Source organism: Convolutriloba macropyga, chromosome 13, assembly GCF_964194025.1.
Source record: "Convolutriloba macropyga chromosome 13, txConMacr16.3, whole genome shotgun sequence".
Classification (NCBI taxonomy): domain Eukaryota; kingdom Metazoa; phylum Xenacoelomorpha; order Acoela; family Convolutidae; genus Convolutriloba; species Convolutriloba macropyga.
Window position 1 is genome coordinate 6098213 of NC_134480.1, and position 17159 is coordinate 6115371.

Here is a 17159-nt window from a genome sequence, read left to right on the forward strand (position 1 = left end):
GTTTTGCGTGTGTGTCTCTGAGCAATTAAAATTAGTTATGCACTCCAATGTCACCTTGCAGTTTTACACATTGGGCCCTCTGACTCGCTTTCACTTGCTCGTTCTCCCTCAAAATTGATGAACGGGTTATCGGGTGTTGAAATTTCTTCGAAGCTGGCCACGAAATCAACGATATTTCTACTTTCAATATCCGAAACATTAAAACTCTGAGTGATGAGAAGACCGTGGTCTGGTTTTTGCCACGTGTTGGAGCTTTGGGTGTTGCTATCTCGAGAAGATTGTGGTGCAACAAAACTTTCATCCCACTCTAGAAGTCGCTTTAATCGTCATAATCCCATCCACATTGTCTTGATTCCAATCAATTCCATCGATAGCGTATTCAGCAGTTTCATAATGGCCAATTGGGAGGGTTCTTATGCCATCAGGTAGCATATAGCGCTTGTTACCAAATACTGACAAAAAATTGTTTTTGTAGCTTCCTGCAGCCTGTGGTGGTCGGATACAATTACGGAGTTCTCTTAGCGCATATTGTTTTAAGTGCAGGGAATGTTTTGAAGTCAACGTGACAAAGATGTTATGCGGTTTTCTTCACTCTCTTTAAGGAAATTTATTGACAACCTAAACGAAAAAAGAAAGAATTGAGAAAAATTGGATGCTAATATGATTACTAACCCCCAAGGTAATTGTCATACAATTTAACTCCTTCCAGCTGCCTACTAACACCTGACAAATTTCCGTACAACTAACTACTTTTTATAAGAAAATACACTGAATTTAAGACAAGAGGGAGTACAGATTCGGCTTCAAACAAATAAAGTCAGTAATATAGTCGCCGGCGAATTTTTCCTTGTTTTGGAGGACGAGTCTTTTGTTACTGGTATTGTAAAAAAAAGTGATGGGGCAGGTAAAATGAGAAATCAAAATGGTTCAATACTGACTGTGGAGTTTGCACTAACTCCTTATAAAAATCTGCTCTTCCTATTGCCTCCGTAACGCTGTAAAGAAGGCGACAGTAAAAGTTGGGGCGCATGACAATAAAATTGAATGAAAACAGATGGTATTTTGCCAGATCTAAGATTGTCACTCCTACATTGGTGGGAGTATTCCAAAAAATGGATTTTTGCCGGGTTGTCAAAGTGGCCAGAAACCTCCCCCAAAAATCATATAGCGATCAAACTCAAATTGGGATATTATTCATAGCGCATGCTCTGAATCTCGTGTAGTTGTTTTTTTTTAATTCTGCGTCTTTTAGATTCACAGTTTTTAGCATAAAATGCGTTTTTTGTCCGTTTGTGACAATTCTCCTCAAACTTATATGAGGCAAGTTGACGCTTTTCACTGTTTAGTGTAAGGTATGGCGACAGCCGTTGTCAAATTGGAAAACAACGCTATTTTTTATTACCAAGCTGAATTTGACATAAGAGTTGTAGCAGTTTGTAGTGGACTGCATTTTTCTTCCTATCAAGAAACGTTTACCGGAGTTTCTTTACTTTGGAAATTGGGAGATTGTGCTGTTCTTTTAATTTAATTTGGTAATCGCACAACCACTCGTCTTCAACCACGTCTTTTGTAGGCGCCAATGGAATATAGCTGTGATCATCATGAAGACTCGGTGGGTAAGAGACATCGATCTCCAGAAAGTATCCAATCCTAGCATCTTCGGCAAAATCCAAAACCCCTTTATTTAAAATCTCAGTAATATACGCAAATGCGGCGATGGGTTGTTTGTGTTTCTCTAATTGCATTACGCCACCATAATTGTCGACAAAGAAAAAACTGAATTCAGCGGTGCCATCGGAGTTTGGATTGTATGAGTTGTTTGCAGTCGAGTGCCGACAAATGTTACTCCATCGTGGATCGTAGTTTCCATCCTCTCCAAGTGTTCACGCTCAGTTAACAACTCGACAGATTTTAATAAATGCTTGCTTAGCCATATTTGGTAGAGTGAAGAAGTGCATACAGTCCAGTTTATACCTATCGGATCTCAACTGTCGAAGGAATTCGCAAACACATGCGAGCAAGGTTCAATCTATTTAAAGACAAGAGTCATGATAGTCCTACAGTGTTCTGCATTCTAGAGTTTCCTTAATCCTGAGTGCATGTTGTGAATAGTCTTTCTTACTTTAACTGCCACCCCAATGGGAGTGTTACACCACTTGCTCAGTGGTGGCAGAATGGTTTCACTGAACTTGAACCGATCATTCACATAGGAGTAAGGGCAGTAGCCTTTGTGTTTAAGTAGCCGAAGATTATTTTCAGAAACTGCTGAAAATTTTAACAAGTTTTTCTAACGAGCTATTCATCATCTTTAAGAATTCTATCAACCAAAGATATCCGTGAACTTTCACTGTTTTCTCTTTTCCGTTACGAAAGTGTTAATAAGCACACCAGACCTCATTGCTATGTATTTTGCTTTGGTGGATGGTATGACGCTGATGATTGTGGTTGGTTTAGACAAATTTCTCTGCCTGGTATGTGAAGCTTTTTGACAAAATTTTTCTTGCAAGCAGGAGAATTGTCTACAAGATGCAATATTGGTTTTTGTGAGTGGTGATCTATCAGTGTTAGCGCAAAGCAGCACGGTTAAAGTATCCCATTGACTTGTTAAAGAATTTTATCACTTGGCACCTTGCAGGCACACACAAGTCGTAAGAACGAATCAAAGTAAAAATAGATAACAAGAGGGACAAACCTATTGGCAGTCAAGAACTATTCAACAAATCCAACAGCAGTTTTGGCAAATTTAGTAGGAAGATCTGTAATCACTTCCTCGCAGGTAGCGAACAATCTTCACAAGGTTTGCAATAGGGACGTAGTGGTGATGGTCAGAATCATACAATCAAAATAAATCATTACACAATCTGAATTGTAAGACGGATTTTTCAGGGGTAAAACTGTCCGTTATTGCATTCAAACACGTTTTCCTGAACGTTGTTGAGTGTTTCAAGTTGAGAATCGTTTGCAAAGGCCATGGACATAGTAAAAGCCCAATGGCTGAAGAAGTACTAGCTGATTGTACATAGTTGATGACATTTTGTCGGTTCGATCGCTTCGATCAATTCTGTATAGACTTATTAGATGATGCAAGTGATAAGCCGCAACAAAACAATATCTGAAGCAATATTGGTCTTCATGGCTCCTAACGTTGAGCAGTCCTCTACAGTTGGCAATTTTTGAAGGCAACGCGATTTATGATGAACTTTGAATTGGTCTAAAATTTGGGAAACTGACGTCGTTTTTGAAAGTTTTTTCAAGTTTCAAACCAATTTGCAACGAATTGAATGATGCTAATACGCTCATCAGCATTTCCACCATTTGCCAAAATGCTTCATCCAACAGTCCCTTTGAGTAGACTGGAGTCACCAGAGAGATCACGTATATTTCAATACGAATACTGAACTTTGATAAGCTGCCATTTTGTACGCTATTTAACTTTCAGAGGTCCCGTGGTTAACAGCTCACTAATGAAAGTGTCTACTTTGGGTTTTTGTATCCGCATGAAGTTTGCAAGATCACTGGACTCTCAACTTCTGTTCTCAGAACGTTCTCAGCACTCGAATCAATGCAATTTCCGAAGGAGTGTCTCAAATTTTCTTCGGCCTTTGTTGACTCGTACGTTTTCAGCACTCCATTGAATGCACTTTCCGACGGAGTGCATCGAGGTTGAAACTGTCTATCTAGGACGGTTCAGTGGTGAACGAAAGCCATATGATGTGCGTATGGTTGGCAATCGTTAAATCCGTGCAATATGCTTTGGCAGAAATTGTTGAATCGTGGTGTTCGTTTTTTATGTGATCTTCGAGCAAAAAATTCTTCCGCCAAGCAAACTCACAGAATGAGCATCGGTATATAGGTAGACCAACCTGATCAGGATGGAAATTAGGCTGATGCCTGGAGCGATTTCCTTTTTTACTCAAAAAATAATCACTTTAACGACAGTGTGATTATTGTCGTTTATTACGAATAGTATTAAACTTTTAGTATGAATAGTCTAACTTAAGGATGAAGCAACTGTTTAATTTGAGCACAAACAGGTGAGCTCGGGAAACGAATAAACAAGAAATGGCTTCTCGGAGTTCCAGTATCAGAGACTACAGTCCAGCTTAGGAGCCACTTTTGAAGTTTTGAAATGCTGTATTCTGATTGATCGTATATGACGGTAAAATTTGAATCACATTTTTTTTACTTATTTTAGACTAAAATGTCAGACCGTGTTCAAAAACTATTGAAAAGTTACGCCAAGAGGCATCTAAGGTCTGCAGCACGGACCAAATAAAAAGGGCTACCGAGTGCTTTTCTCACTTACTACAGTAAGTCACACAAAAGGGCGCCAATGAAACAGTCTTTAGGACGAGGTGCTAAAGTCACAAAACAAGGGGAGGCATTCTGAACAAAAATGATCCCAATATTAGATAACATTAATTTGTTTTGAAAAAATTGACCAAACATCAACAGAAAAAAATGGCTTTCTGTCAATCAAATTAATAATTAACATTAACATGACAGTTACGTGAGTCTCTTCTGGAGGCCCTATTTTGTTGACATCTGATATGAAGACGTTTTAACCCATGGCCACGGGGTTTAAGAAACTGAAGTCAAAAATTTGCTATCATCTTTTCTTGTGGTACCTCAAGTTCTAAATAACGCCAGACTTTAATGGAAAATGAAGTACCAGATGTTTTGAAAATCGAGGAAATAGCCGTTTTTTAACAACGACACTTTTGAGCAAAAATGTCCAGCATGAGTTTTTTCTCATTAAGAATCGTCAAAAAAATGTTCTTCCACTAATTAGGTTTTTGCTTGTTAGTCACTAATCAACATTTTATTAATGGATAATTATCTCATTATCGTTCATGCGCTCAATGGCTTCTCTGAATAATTGTAGTCACAAGACAACTTATTTGTCTAATGTAAAGTTGTAATGTAGACTATTTCTCTGAAAACTTTGTTTTTTTGTTAAAAAAGGTCTTTTCTGAGAAACTTCCACATACCACTGCTCGAAAGAAGTTTGCGACTACAAAAATTTGGTTCAAACAAATGTCATTGAACTTGTCAAGTTTTCTTAGTTTTAGATCAGAGTTAGTGTGACACAATCACACCAAGTTTCACAGGAGTTTCTGGTACACTGCGTCCCGAAGGACTGTTAGATATTTGGGCGATCATTGTATTCCCCAAGGCCAGCCAAATTGTCCCGAGCAAGATGAGCACCAAGTCCATTTTCAAAAATCGGCACAAGATCTTAATCAAACTTGAAGACTCTTTGCTTTTCTTCGTCTGCTAATTGTCCAATGTCCTGTGGCCCACAAGAGTGCAGTTTTTTGGAGGTACTAGTGAACCATAAGTTAAAATCCATGGACCGATATTTTTTCCTGGTAGAGTGGCTACGAAATTGATAATTGATTTTAGGATTATGAATCGGTCTGATGTCACTCAGACAGAGTTCTGTATACTGTTGAAAAAAAAAACAAAGTATTTTTCAAACCTGCTCTGATAAACTAGATTTCATTGCCACGGCTTCCAGAATAGGAGAGTAAGTAAAAAGTTTTTACAGGTTTCTTATCAGTAAGTGCTGATATCTGACCCCCAGTTCTATTAAGTTTTAATAACTTTATTGTGCTTACTGATTGGAAACATGTGAAATGTTGCATATGTTTTCCTTTAGCCACACACTTGCTTATTTACAACTTAATGGTATCAACAGACTCTCGTGCTCCTGCGGCGTATTTGAGTCTATATCTTTAAAACATGAGCTTGGTTTCAATTGAAAACATTGAGGACATCAGCTTATTTCAAACCCGCAGCGCCATATTACTGTGAGTGTTTCTACGAGGTGGTCGTTTAGTTTTATATCTAAAGTTAGTAGGTGGAAAAGACCTGGATATTTTGTTATGCCACGCAAAATTCTAAATTTGGTGCTTGCTATTTGGATATATCAAAGACAGAAAAACGTCTAATCAGGGCTACCACAGAAACTTATGAAAAGAGTGAAGTTTTTGTGTTTTTAAAATCATTATAAAAATTGACGAAAAATATGGACAAAAAATATTGACGAATCTCATTGAATACGGACAAATTCAGTGGTTTTAGTGAAAAAGCGGCAAAATTTGGTTTAGCGATCGCAGCCAATGAAATCGTATTAAAAAAGCACAAGACCGACTCTCGTTCACCAGCAAAAAAAGGTCTAAACTTAGTTTGACATTAAAAGAGGGGGGAGAAATGTTTTAGCGTTCTCCAGGACAACATAAACCATTACACAAGCAATTTAATTTCTAAGTTACATATGAAATATTAGACTTGACCAGAATGAATATTTCTGCAGTGTACTCTCAAATTAATTCTGTTTTTTGTCAGTTATCGACAACTAACCACTACCAACATCGACACCACTTTCACGTTCTAACAGACTTAACTCATATTGCACTTAACACAACTAAACGATACATTCTGAAGCTAAAATTCACTTTGTTAGTGACTCAAAATGAGCGTGAGAGGCTTGGCTATTGAGTAGTTTTCTCAATAGCCGATACTAAATCGTCGTTCAATGTCATCTTGCGCACAAACAAGTTAGCTTCCAAATATTTGATTTGTATTGTTTAGCGGCATCTTTACATTTTATAACAAATTCATCGACTGCTTGTCTGAAAAATACAAAGTGTTACAGATTTGAAAAGTTTTTTTGTCACATGTAAAAAATCCACGGCCACTTTCCCGTAAAAAGCGCATTTGCCCGATCCCATCGCCAAAGCTTTCCTTCTATTCAATTCTGTGGTTGATAATCCTCCCTTCCGCCAGGAGTCATACGAGTAGCCCTGACATGCTGGCCACGGGTTTTTTGCATCTTTGTTATGTGAAAACTCTGTTTCAACAATATTTTTAAATGCAAAATTCCCGCTAGCATTCGAAATTTTCAGTCCGTTTGCAGACACTGTACTGTCAGAGAAGAGCGAATGTAATAAATTTTTGTAAAAGTTTGTTTTGTCAGCAGCAGCTGCAGCATCGTTCTTAAGGGCAGCTCCAGAAGATTGGTTTATTTTACAATCTACTTCGTTGAAAATTGTTTGTAATTCAATAAAATTGTTTCGGTCACCCGTTACTTCAAATTCTAGCATTGGTCCGTCATGACTCTACACAAGAACCAGTTTCTGGCAAAAACTTCCATAGAAATTCATAAAGCCTTTATATCAAAAAAGTCTTATGTCGTAAGTAAAATAGCTATCATTTTTCATTTTTGCCAAAAAATCAGCACAACTTTTTCTTGGAGGCCTTGGGCTCAGAATGATACCCTAACTGTTAGTAACTGATGCTTATGTTTTTGTTTTTCTCGGCTTACTGCTTCTTCTTAGCCGAGATTTTAAAAAACTTTAACTCGCCACCCATCTGTTGCGTTGTCAGATTACGGATTTATTTGGGAGTAGATATGGAAGTACGATTATTGATGCTGACTTGTTGTTTGTTCGCTTGTTCTATGCAGAACAAATCAAGTTTTGAGAAAAAACTATATTTTTTCAGTGTTAGAAGTATTAAATCACCATCATGTGCACAGCAAATTGGATCAAATTATCACCATCTATTTTTAAAAGTTTCTGTGAATTGATTAAAACTTAAGCAATATAAATGCAACAGATTCCGCAATGACTTGAGTTTTTGCTTTGAATTTGTTGACTCTCTAACATTTTCCTTCTCGCAATAGAGTTCTGTGTCCCACGTCTTTGTATGATGAAAAAGACAAAGAGGCAGTCCTAATGGGTCAGCAACGATAATTAGTTACTTTTTTGACTAAACAGTAACCAATGAGTTCCAGCATTTTCAGAGGTTGCTGCATTATTTATTAAAAAGCTGTTTTCGGAAAAAAAATTTACTGCAAAGACGTCATTTAATTTACGCTTGAGATTTTTACAATTCGAACTAAATCAATGATCTCATCCTCGTCTATTAGGAGGATCAAAAATGGTTTTTGGAAACTCTCCAAGTACTGTCAACAAAAATTGTGTTAGCTTTTTGTCCAATTTTGAAAAGCTCAATGTTATTTGATAGCGCTGTAGCAAACTTCAGCTCAATTGAAATCGAAAAATTTGTCAATTCTGGTTGAAAAAAATGTGAGGCTTTTTATATTCTTGTGAGACATAATGAAATGGTTGGAGTAATCGGTTAAAACTTATTCCATGACATTTGTCAATATATGCTGAATCATATGTAGTTTTGAAAAAGAGTTGCTTTTCATCGGCTGTAGATATCGGGTAATCGGCATCGGGAAAGCCGTTTTGATAAAATTGCATCTGCTCCAGATCAGTTTTTCAAAAGGTTGAAAGGATTTCTTCTATTATTGCCTAGAAAAGCTTCGTTTGTGTAAAAAAAATGCTACGCTCCGATTTGAATCCCGGGAAAATTATTCTCTTTCTCTTAGCTGTGAAGACCAGCTGAAGCTAATAAAAGTCTTTAATAGTAGTTCAAAGTAAGCGTAAGAGTCTAGAATATTGAGAGATTTTCTCAATAGCCGATACTGCACCTTAATTCAATGTCAACTTGCGCACATGCAAAGTGGCTTCTATAACATTGACTTTGTAGTGTTTAGCGGCATCGTCAAACATTATAACGAAGTCATCGACTGCTTGTCTGATATCAATACGAAGTGTTACATCACTGAGAAGATTTTTTTGTCACATATAAAAAATCCACGGCCACTTTCCCAAAAGAAGTGCATTTGCCCGATCCCAATTTTTTTATGTGAAAACTCTGTTACAGCCATAAATTTTAAGGGCCTAATTCCTGTTAGCATTTGAAATTTTCAATCCATTTGCAGACACTGAACACTCAGAAAAAAGCAAATGTGATACATTTTTACAAGTGTATGGAGCATCTTTTTTTCTTTTGTCCGCAGCAGCTGCTGCATCGTACTTAAGCTCAGCTCCAGAGAATTGGTTATTTTACTATTTATTTTGATGAAAAAACGGTCAGTACCTGCCGCTGATGTTTTTTGTTTTTCTCGGCACACGGGGTCTTGTTTGCCGGAGTAAAGAACATTAACGTGATCTTCCTGTCTGTTATTTTAACAATTCTGGTAGTATAATTTTCACTGCCTGTTTGTTGACATTTTATTGCTGACTACATCTAAAGTTTTGGGAACAATATGTTTTAGCAGCTCTTTTTTGTTGCGTCAGCGGTAGCTAGCGGTAGAGCAAAACATCCAGTACCTGCAGTCAATGCTCCAAAACCACTTCCTCTCTGCCGATTATGTCCAGGAAAATAAAGGAAGACATTGCCCGATTTGCATAGTATCAATCGATTTTATTGAGTAAAAAGACGTTGATTTACTACATCGTCGATCAATGTTATCAAAGAGACTACATCGTCGTTCAATGTCATCTTGCGCACATACAAGTTAACTTCAATAATTTTGACTTTGTAGTGTTTAGCGGCAACTTCAAACGTTATAACAAAGTCATCGACTGCTTGTCTTAAATCAATGCGATGTGTTACATCACTGAGAAGATTTTTTTTCACATATCAAAAATCCACGGCCATTTTCCCATAAGAAGTGCATTTGCCCGATCCCATCGCCAATGCTTCCTTTTTATTCACTTCTGCGGTCGATAGAACACTAGGATTCTCCTCATACAAGAAGCCCTCACATTCCAGCCACGTGTGTGTTTTTTGCATCTTTTTTATGTGAAAACTCTGTTACAACCATAATTTTTAAGGGCCTAATTCCTGTTAGCATTTGAAATTTTCAATCCATTTGCAGACACTGAACACTCAGAGAAAAGCAAATGTGATACATTTTTACAAATGTATGTAGCATCTGTTTTTCTTTCGTCCGCAGCAGCTGCTGCATTGTACTTAATCTCAGCTCCAGAGGATTGGGTTATTTTACATTTTATTTTGATGAAAAAAACGGTCAGTACCTGCCGCTGATGATCTGGTTTTTCTCGGCACGCTGGGTCTTTTTTGCCGGAGTAAAGAACGTTAACCTGATCTTCCTGTCTGTTGTTGTAACAATTTTAGGTAGTATAATTTTCACTGCCTGTTTGTTGACATTTTATTGCTGACTACATCTAAAGTTTTGGGAACACTATGATTTAGCAGCTCTTTTTCGATGCGTCAGCGGTACCTAGCGGTAGAGCAAAACATCCAATATCTGCAGCTAATGCTCCAAAACAACTTCCTCTCTGCCGATTATGTCCAAGAAAATGAAGGAAAGACATTGCCCGATTTGCATAGTATTAAAGGATTTTATTGACTAAAGAGACGTTGATTTACTACATCGTCGATCAATGTCATCAACGATACTACATCGTCGTTCAATGTCATCTTGCGCACATACAAGTTAGCTTCAATAATTTTGACTTAGTAGTTTTTAGCGGCAAAGTCAAACTTTATAACAAAGTCATCGACTGCTTGTCTGAAATCAATACGATGTGTTACATCACTGAGAAGATTTTTTGTCACATATAAAAAATCCACGGCCACTTTCCCATAAGAAGTGCGTTTGCCCGATCCCATCGCCGATGCTTTCTTTTTATTCACTTCTGCGGTCGATAGGGCACCAGGATTCTCCTCATACAAGAAGCCCTCACATTCCAGCCACGTGTGTGTTTTTTGCATCTTTTTTATGTGAAAACTCTGTTACAACCATAATTTTTAAGGGCCTAATTCCTGTTAGCATTTGAAACTTTCAATCCATTTGCAGACACTGAACACTCAGAGAAAAGCAAATGTGATACATTTTTACAAATGTATGGAGCATCTGTTTTTTTGTCCGCAGCAGCTGCTGCATCGTACTTAAGCTCAGCTCCAGAGAATTGGTTATTTTACAATTTATTTTGATGAAAAAAATGGTCAGTACCTGCCGCTGATGTTTTTGTTTTTCTCGGCACACTGGGTCTTGTTTCCCGGAGTAAAGAACGTTAAAGTGATCTTCCTGTCTGTTATTTTAACAATTTTAGGTAGTATATTTTTCACTGCTTGTTTGTTGACATTTTATTGCTGACTACATCTAAAGTTTTGGGAATACTATGTATTAGCAGCACTTTTTCGATGCGTCAGCGGTAGCTAGCGGTAAAGCAAAACATCCAATATATGCAGTTAATGCTCCAAAACCACTTCCTCTCTGCCGATTATGTCCAAGAAAATGAAGGAAAGACATTGCCCGATTTGCATAGTATTAAAAGATTTTATTGACTAAAGAGACGTTGATTTACTACATCGTCGATCAATGTCATCAACGATACTACATCGTCGTTCAATGTCATATTGCGCACATACAAGTTAGCTTCAATAATTTTGACTTAGTAGTGTTTAGCGGCATCGTCAAACGTTATAAAAAAGTCATCGACTGCTTGTCTGAAATCAATACGAAGTGTTACATCACTGAGAAGATTTTTTGTGACATATAAAAAATCCACGGCCACTTTCCCATAAGAAGTGCATTTGCTCGATCCCATCGCCGATGCTTTCTTTTTATTCACTTCTGCGGTCGATAGGGCACCAGGATTCTCCTCATACAAGCAGCCCTCACATTCCAGCCACGTGTGAGTTTTTTGCATCTTTTTTTTGTGAAAACTCTGTTACAACCATAATTTTTAAGGGCCTAATTCCTGTTAGCATTTGAAATTTTCAATCCATTTGCAGACACTGAACACTCAGAGAAATGCAAATGTGATACATTTTTACAAATGTATGGAGCATCTGTTTTTCTTTCGTCCGCAGCAGCTGCTGCATTGTACTTAATCTCAGCTCCAGAGGATTGGGTTATTTTACAATTTTTTTGATGAAAAAAACGGTCAGTACCTGCCGCTGATGTTCTTGTTTTTCTCGGCACACTGGGTCTTGTTTGCCGGAGTAAAGAACGTTAACGTGATCTTCCTGTCTGTTATTTTAACAATTTTAGGTAGTATAATTTTCACTGCCTGTTTGTTGACATTTTGTTGCTGACTACATCTTAAGTTTTGGTAACACTATGTTTTAGCAGCACTTTTTCGATGCGTCAGCGGTAGCTAGCGGTAGAGCAAAACATCCAATACCTGCAACTAATGCTCCAAAAACACTTCCTCACAGCCGATTATGTCCAGAAAAATGAGGCAAAGACATTGCCCGATTTGCACAGTATTAATCAATTTTATTGACTAAAGAGACGTTGATTTGACTCAATTACACTTACCTTAGGTGCCTTGTCGTCACCAACGTATTGGTTATCAATAATATTGTTGTAGGTAAAAAACTAATTGTTTTCGAGCCCAAAAAATTTTCTGGGAACTTGCCATATTTTGCCCTTGTATCATTACTTATCATAGTCTGTTTGCCGTCAGATTCTTCCATTTCTATCAGGAAAATTTTTTAACAAAAATGTGCTCAGAATTTCCTCACTCGGAATAAGTTAGATCTTCTTTTTCTCCAAACAGAAATTCGTATCTACCCGAGCTTTTTAGGTCTCTGAAGAAAAATGAGGAAGCCCAGCTGTACAATTAATTTTTGCAGGAAGTTGCGCCACTTTATCAAATGTTCCAGGCAAAAAGAAGGTTCCCGGTATCAAAAGTTCCAAGGCATGTTTATTCCAGGCACGTTCCGGGTGAGTTTTTGTCCCCTGTAAGGTTGAGAGATAACAATGTCACCAGAGGACTTTTTTGAGACTCTTCATAATCTTTCGAGTTGTACACGATTATATTCCCTCTCAAAAAATTCTCGATTTTGTGTGGAGTAGTTTCTCACTTAATGCAACTCTCCAGTTGCCTCAAAGTTGATTATCGTCGTTGAAGACCTTGCGGAAAGATGCAGGTGTGATCCGGCCAATTAATTCCGTTGGAGCTGATGAAATCATATCGTTTACGTAAGATTCTCTTCAACAGGAAGACGAACGATCTGTTATTCAGAATGAGAAAAACTTTGTCTGATTGTTTCGTTCTGTAAGTCTATCTAGGAGTGTTTTGGTGGACTAAAAATTTGTAATTTTTCCAAAAATCCTCATCATTTTTAACGATTCCCACGAAATAGTAAGTTTGGGTTTTGTGTTACTCGTTTTTGTACGGCTAAGGAAACAAATCTGGGCACATCTTTTTTGGTGACTTTGATGGGTGCAAGTTTGGTTACTCGGTTTTCGCGTGAGTTGATTGTGTCTACAAATTTATGTAATTAGTCAATGTAGGAGCATGTCAATTTTTCTTCAAGATGGCGATGAGTCAGTTTTTAAGCAATCCGATGTTGTTCTCAGCGAAAGCATAATTTTTTAACTGATTCTGCTTTACAAATAAATACCGCGTTTGTTAAAGAGTTGTTTAAATGCTCCAAGAAATTCTTTACCACCCTCAAACCAGACTTTTTATGGTTGCTTTTTATCATTTTTTGGATGCTTCAGCTGCTTCTGTTGCATATTTTGTTCTCATTGGTTACACTTGCAAAAACTTTGACAACCAGACTACAGCAACCGACAGATACTTGACATTGCGATTATACTTTAACAGTTTGTCAACGTGAGCCAAATCTAGCGACCAAAATTCATAGATATCTTTCAGAAAAATTTTGAAACCTTCGATACTTTGTAATGGAAGATTTTGTCTCCAAATGTGACTGTAATTTGCCTAAAAGTAGTTGGCTCCGAGCCTGCAGGCCTTTTGCGATTCCATAGGAAGCTGGTACTTTCAAATGAAGTTGATTAAATTTTTTGATTCAGGTACAAAAAAACACCATTTCTTCTGACTGCTCTCTTCATTGTCTGACGTTTGGACGGTTGTTTCTTCGTTATCTCTTCTTGGAAAAAATTTTGAGCAACTGCTGCTGCCTCCTTTAGGCTTGGGTAAATTTCTCCTTCACCTTTGGACAAAGACTCTAAGATAAGTTCTGCCGAGGTGTTCGCAACTAAATTAGGTGATACCTCGAGGGCATTTGAAATTGTATTCGAGTTCTTTTAAAGCATTTTTGTTGGTTGCTGCAATTTATACATAAAGTAGACACTTTTACGTCAAGTAGTTTTTGGTTGATATGAACTACATAGTTTCCTTCTATGGATTTTAAATCAGATTTCATTATGAGATCAAGAAAAAATTCTGATCGCTCAAATATTTTTTTTTTCATTGATCCGTGTTCGGAGATTATTGGTTCAATCTCACTGTCATCACTGGATAAGTCTGACGATTTTTTTTGTATTTTTGGTTTTTCTTTGATTTCGATAAAATTTCCTATAGGTTCAACAGTTCCCTCTTCTTGTTTTGGTTTCTCCATGTCAATCGATTGGTTTTTTTTTGAAAAAGAGATAACCTAGCTAATTTTCGTTGAGATTTTGGGTTGTCAAAAATTCCATTTTTCACTTAATGCTTGAATATAAAGAATCAATTGGGATTCAGTATAACTTTTTCAGTGAGCATTTTTGCTCTTTTTATAAATATAACACGAAGGACCAAAACTTTTCAGTAGCTCAAATTTTCCTGCAAGAATTATTTTATAAACTTTGAGACTGGTTTCTTTAGACAGTGTAAATCTAAATTTGTTTTTGTGATTCTTCAGAAAGTTTCTGTTGTTAGGATTGTTTCCGTTTACAACCTTTAGGAAAGACTCCCAAAGAAATAGTATACAATTATTTGGAGCTGTCTCGATGAGTTTCCTTAATTTTGTGACTGAGAATTCTAGCATAAGCCACAGCGTACATATGTCTTTCTCTCTTCTCAGCTAAATTTGAAATACGTTCCTTATCCGGAGGAAGATAAAAAATAGAAGGCCCTGTGACTTTGTTTGAGCAATAACGTAAAGCCTCAGACGTTTTACGATCCAGCTCAGCTGGTAAGTGTCTAAAAGTTTTCACCAACTCATAACTATCTTTGAATATAACTAAAATTGAGTTTTATTCAGCTGGCTACCAGTTAAATTAATCTGTTGAACATCACTGGGTGGTTTGATTAAAATGATTTGGGTTGTATTTAGTTCAATAATTCTGAACCATTTTTTGCTGAAAAAGATTTTGCTAATAGTATATAACAGTAAATCTTACGGCGTCCTGCTGGGGATACTTTGGAGAATTCTCTATCATTAAAAATTTCATCTCAAGAATTGTCATATACTAATAGACAGTTTCCAAGAACTTATATTAGCTCAACATTTGGAAACATTGTAAATCACATGTGCAGTTTTCTATCAAGTGATTGAAATTTAGGCTGGTCATATTGGTAAAAGTAAAAACAGCTTGAAACGTGTTAAAAAGGTGTTCGTCAGCAACATATTTAAAATAAACACCAATTTCCCACAACATGACGGACCACATGGAGCCAAAAGGAGACGTTCAGTTGTCGAATTCATTTTATTCATAACTGAGTTGCGTAGAGCGTATCCTAATGTACAAGAAAGAAGCGAAAACCAAAATGATTCTTCACAATCAAGTTTAAAAAAGACTAGCTTAGTCAGTGATATAACAATAGATGTATCGAAATTTTGGATAAAGTACACTACTTCTGGTCTGCGTACTCGTGAAATACAAAATTTCTATGATATTCTCTTGTGGTTTTTTCATAAAAAATCAAATCAGTTGTTCCCCAACCATCATCCAATTCATCTACATGTTTATCCATTTGAAAATACCCTTTAACGAAATAAAATTTGTTAACCATACAATCGTTCAATATGAAAGTTGATTAGTGATTTTCAATTGCTTCACAAAACTTTTAACCAACAAAAAAGTCCTTTGTAAATCACTGAGAGTATATATCTTCTTCTTGAAGACAACTGTAAAGGCTGCTTTCTTTCCCTGCGTTTTGTTTAATTAGGTGATTGAGTGCACTTTTTGCTCGTTCTTAACTTGCCAAATGTTTTTTAGAAGACTGTTATTGTTCAGAGAGGTCTGTATTTGCACTGGCCGCTTGAGCATAGCTCTAGGGGTTAGTTTTAGTTTTGCATTTTTGCGTGTATAGATATGACATAATGAAAAAACTCTAAAATCGAAAAGCACGTTTCAATCAAATCTTGTTCAACGACAGAGCAATTGATTTGTTGTTTCTTCAGTACCAATTGTCTATGTGAATCAATTTTCTCCCCTCTGATCAAAAGTGTTAGTCGAATGGGTTACAGACGTTATGCAATTGTAAACTGACCAATTTGGAGACAAATTCACTTGAAGTGGTGGTGCTTAAGCGGTGGTCCGATCAACAATTTTTCTGTTAGCCAACAGTAGTAAACCTCAGCTTTCTTTTTGTCACAATGTTTGTTTATTTGGCGTCTTGAACGACAATCAGCATGCAAATCACGAACTGGCTACTTTCTATAGAATCTCAAATGTTCAACTTTTGGACACAACAATTCTTCTAAGTTCATTACTTCTTTCCCCAGAAGTTTCTTGAGGTCTCCATTTCTCATGTTTCTTCGAGATAAAACTTTGACAGTGGAAAACGAAACACAATGCTTTCAACTCTTTGATGCAAATAAGGAAATGTGTTTTCCCTACTCTCTCAAGCAAAACCATGAAGAATTTTTGAGACTGCTTGACAGCAAGCTGTTTCATCATGAAACTTTTTATGACGAAAACCTTGAAAGTCAATAACAACCGGTCGCAATGGTAACTTTTCAACAAACTTAGTAATTTTTTTTGAAAGTTTTAACATACAGGCAAGAACAACATCCGTCACATGACCAAGATACTCATTTGTAACTAGACCGGGTAAAACATAAGAATAACGAGGTCCCTTCTCACTATATTCAAAAACAAAATCAAAGGCGTCGTGGAGTATGGCAAGTCAGCACAAAATTTTCAACTTTTGACATATATGCCTGCGAAGAATCTATCAATACCAAACAAACCTCCGTACGGTGGCAACTTCAACGCAATATCCAAATCAAAATCCCGATCAAAATAGATACAAGTTGCTAAAAACCCGTTGACCGTAGTGTGAATACTCTTTTATCAAATCCTTGTAAGCTTCGTTAATACTTCTCAAATCGACCCGTGATATAGTTGCCATTTGATTTCTGTGCACATTCTCCCAACAAAGATCAATTTTAACTAACAACTGATCAAAACCACTTTACAACACGTTTAAATATCACATATTAATCCCGCCTCTTTATTTGGGTAATAGGACCACTTTTTAAATGTAGCGCAAAATTCAAAGGAAAGCGACCAGACAGAAGTAAAACAAGGGCGGCAGAATAGAACAGTCCAAATGGCAGTACTCAGCGGCGGATAGATT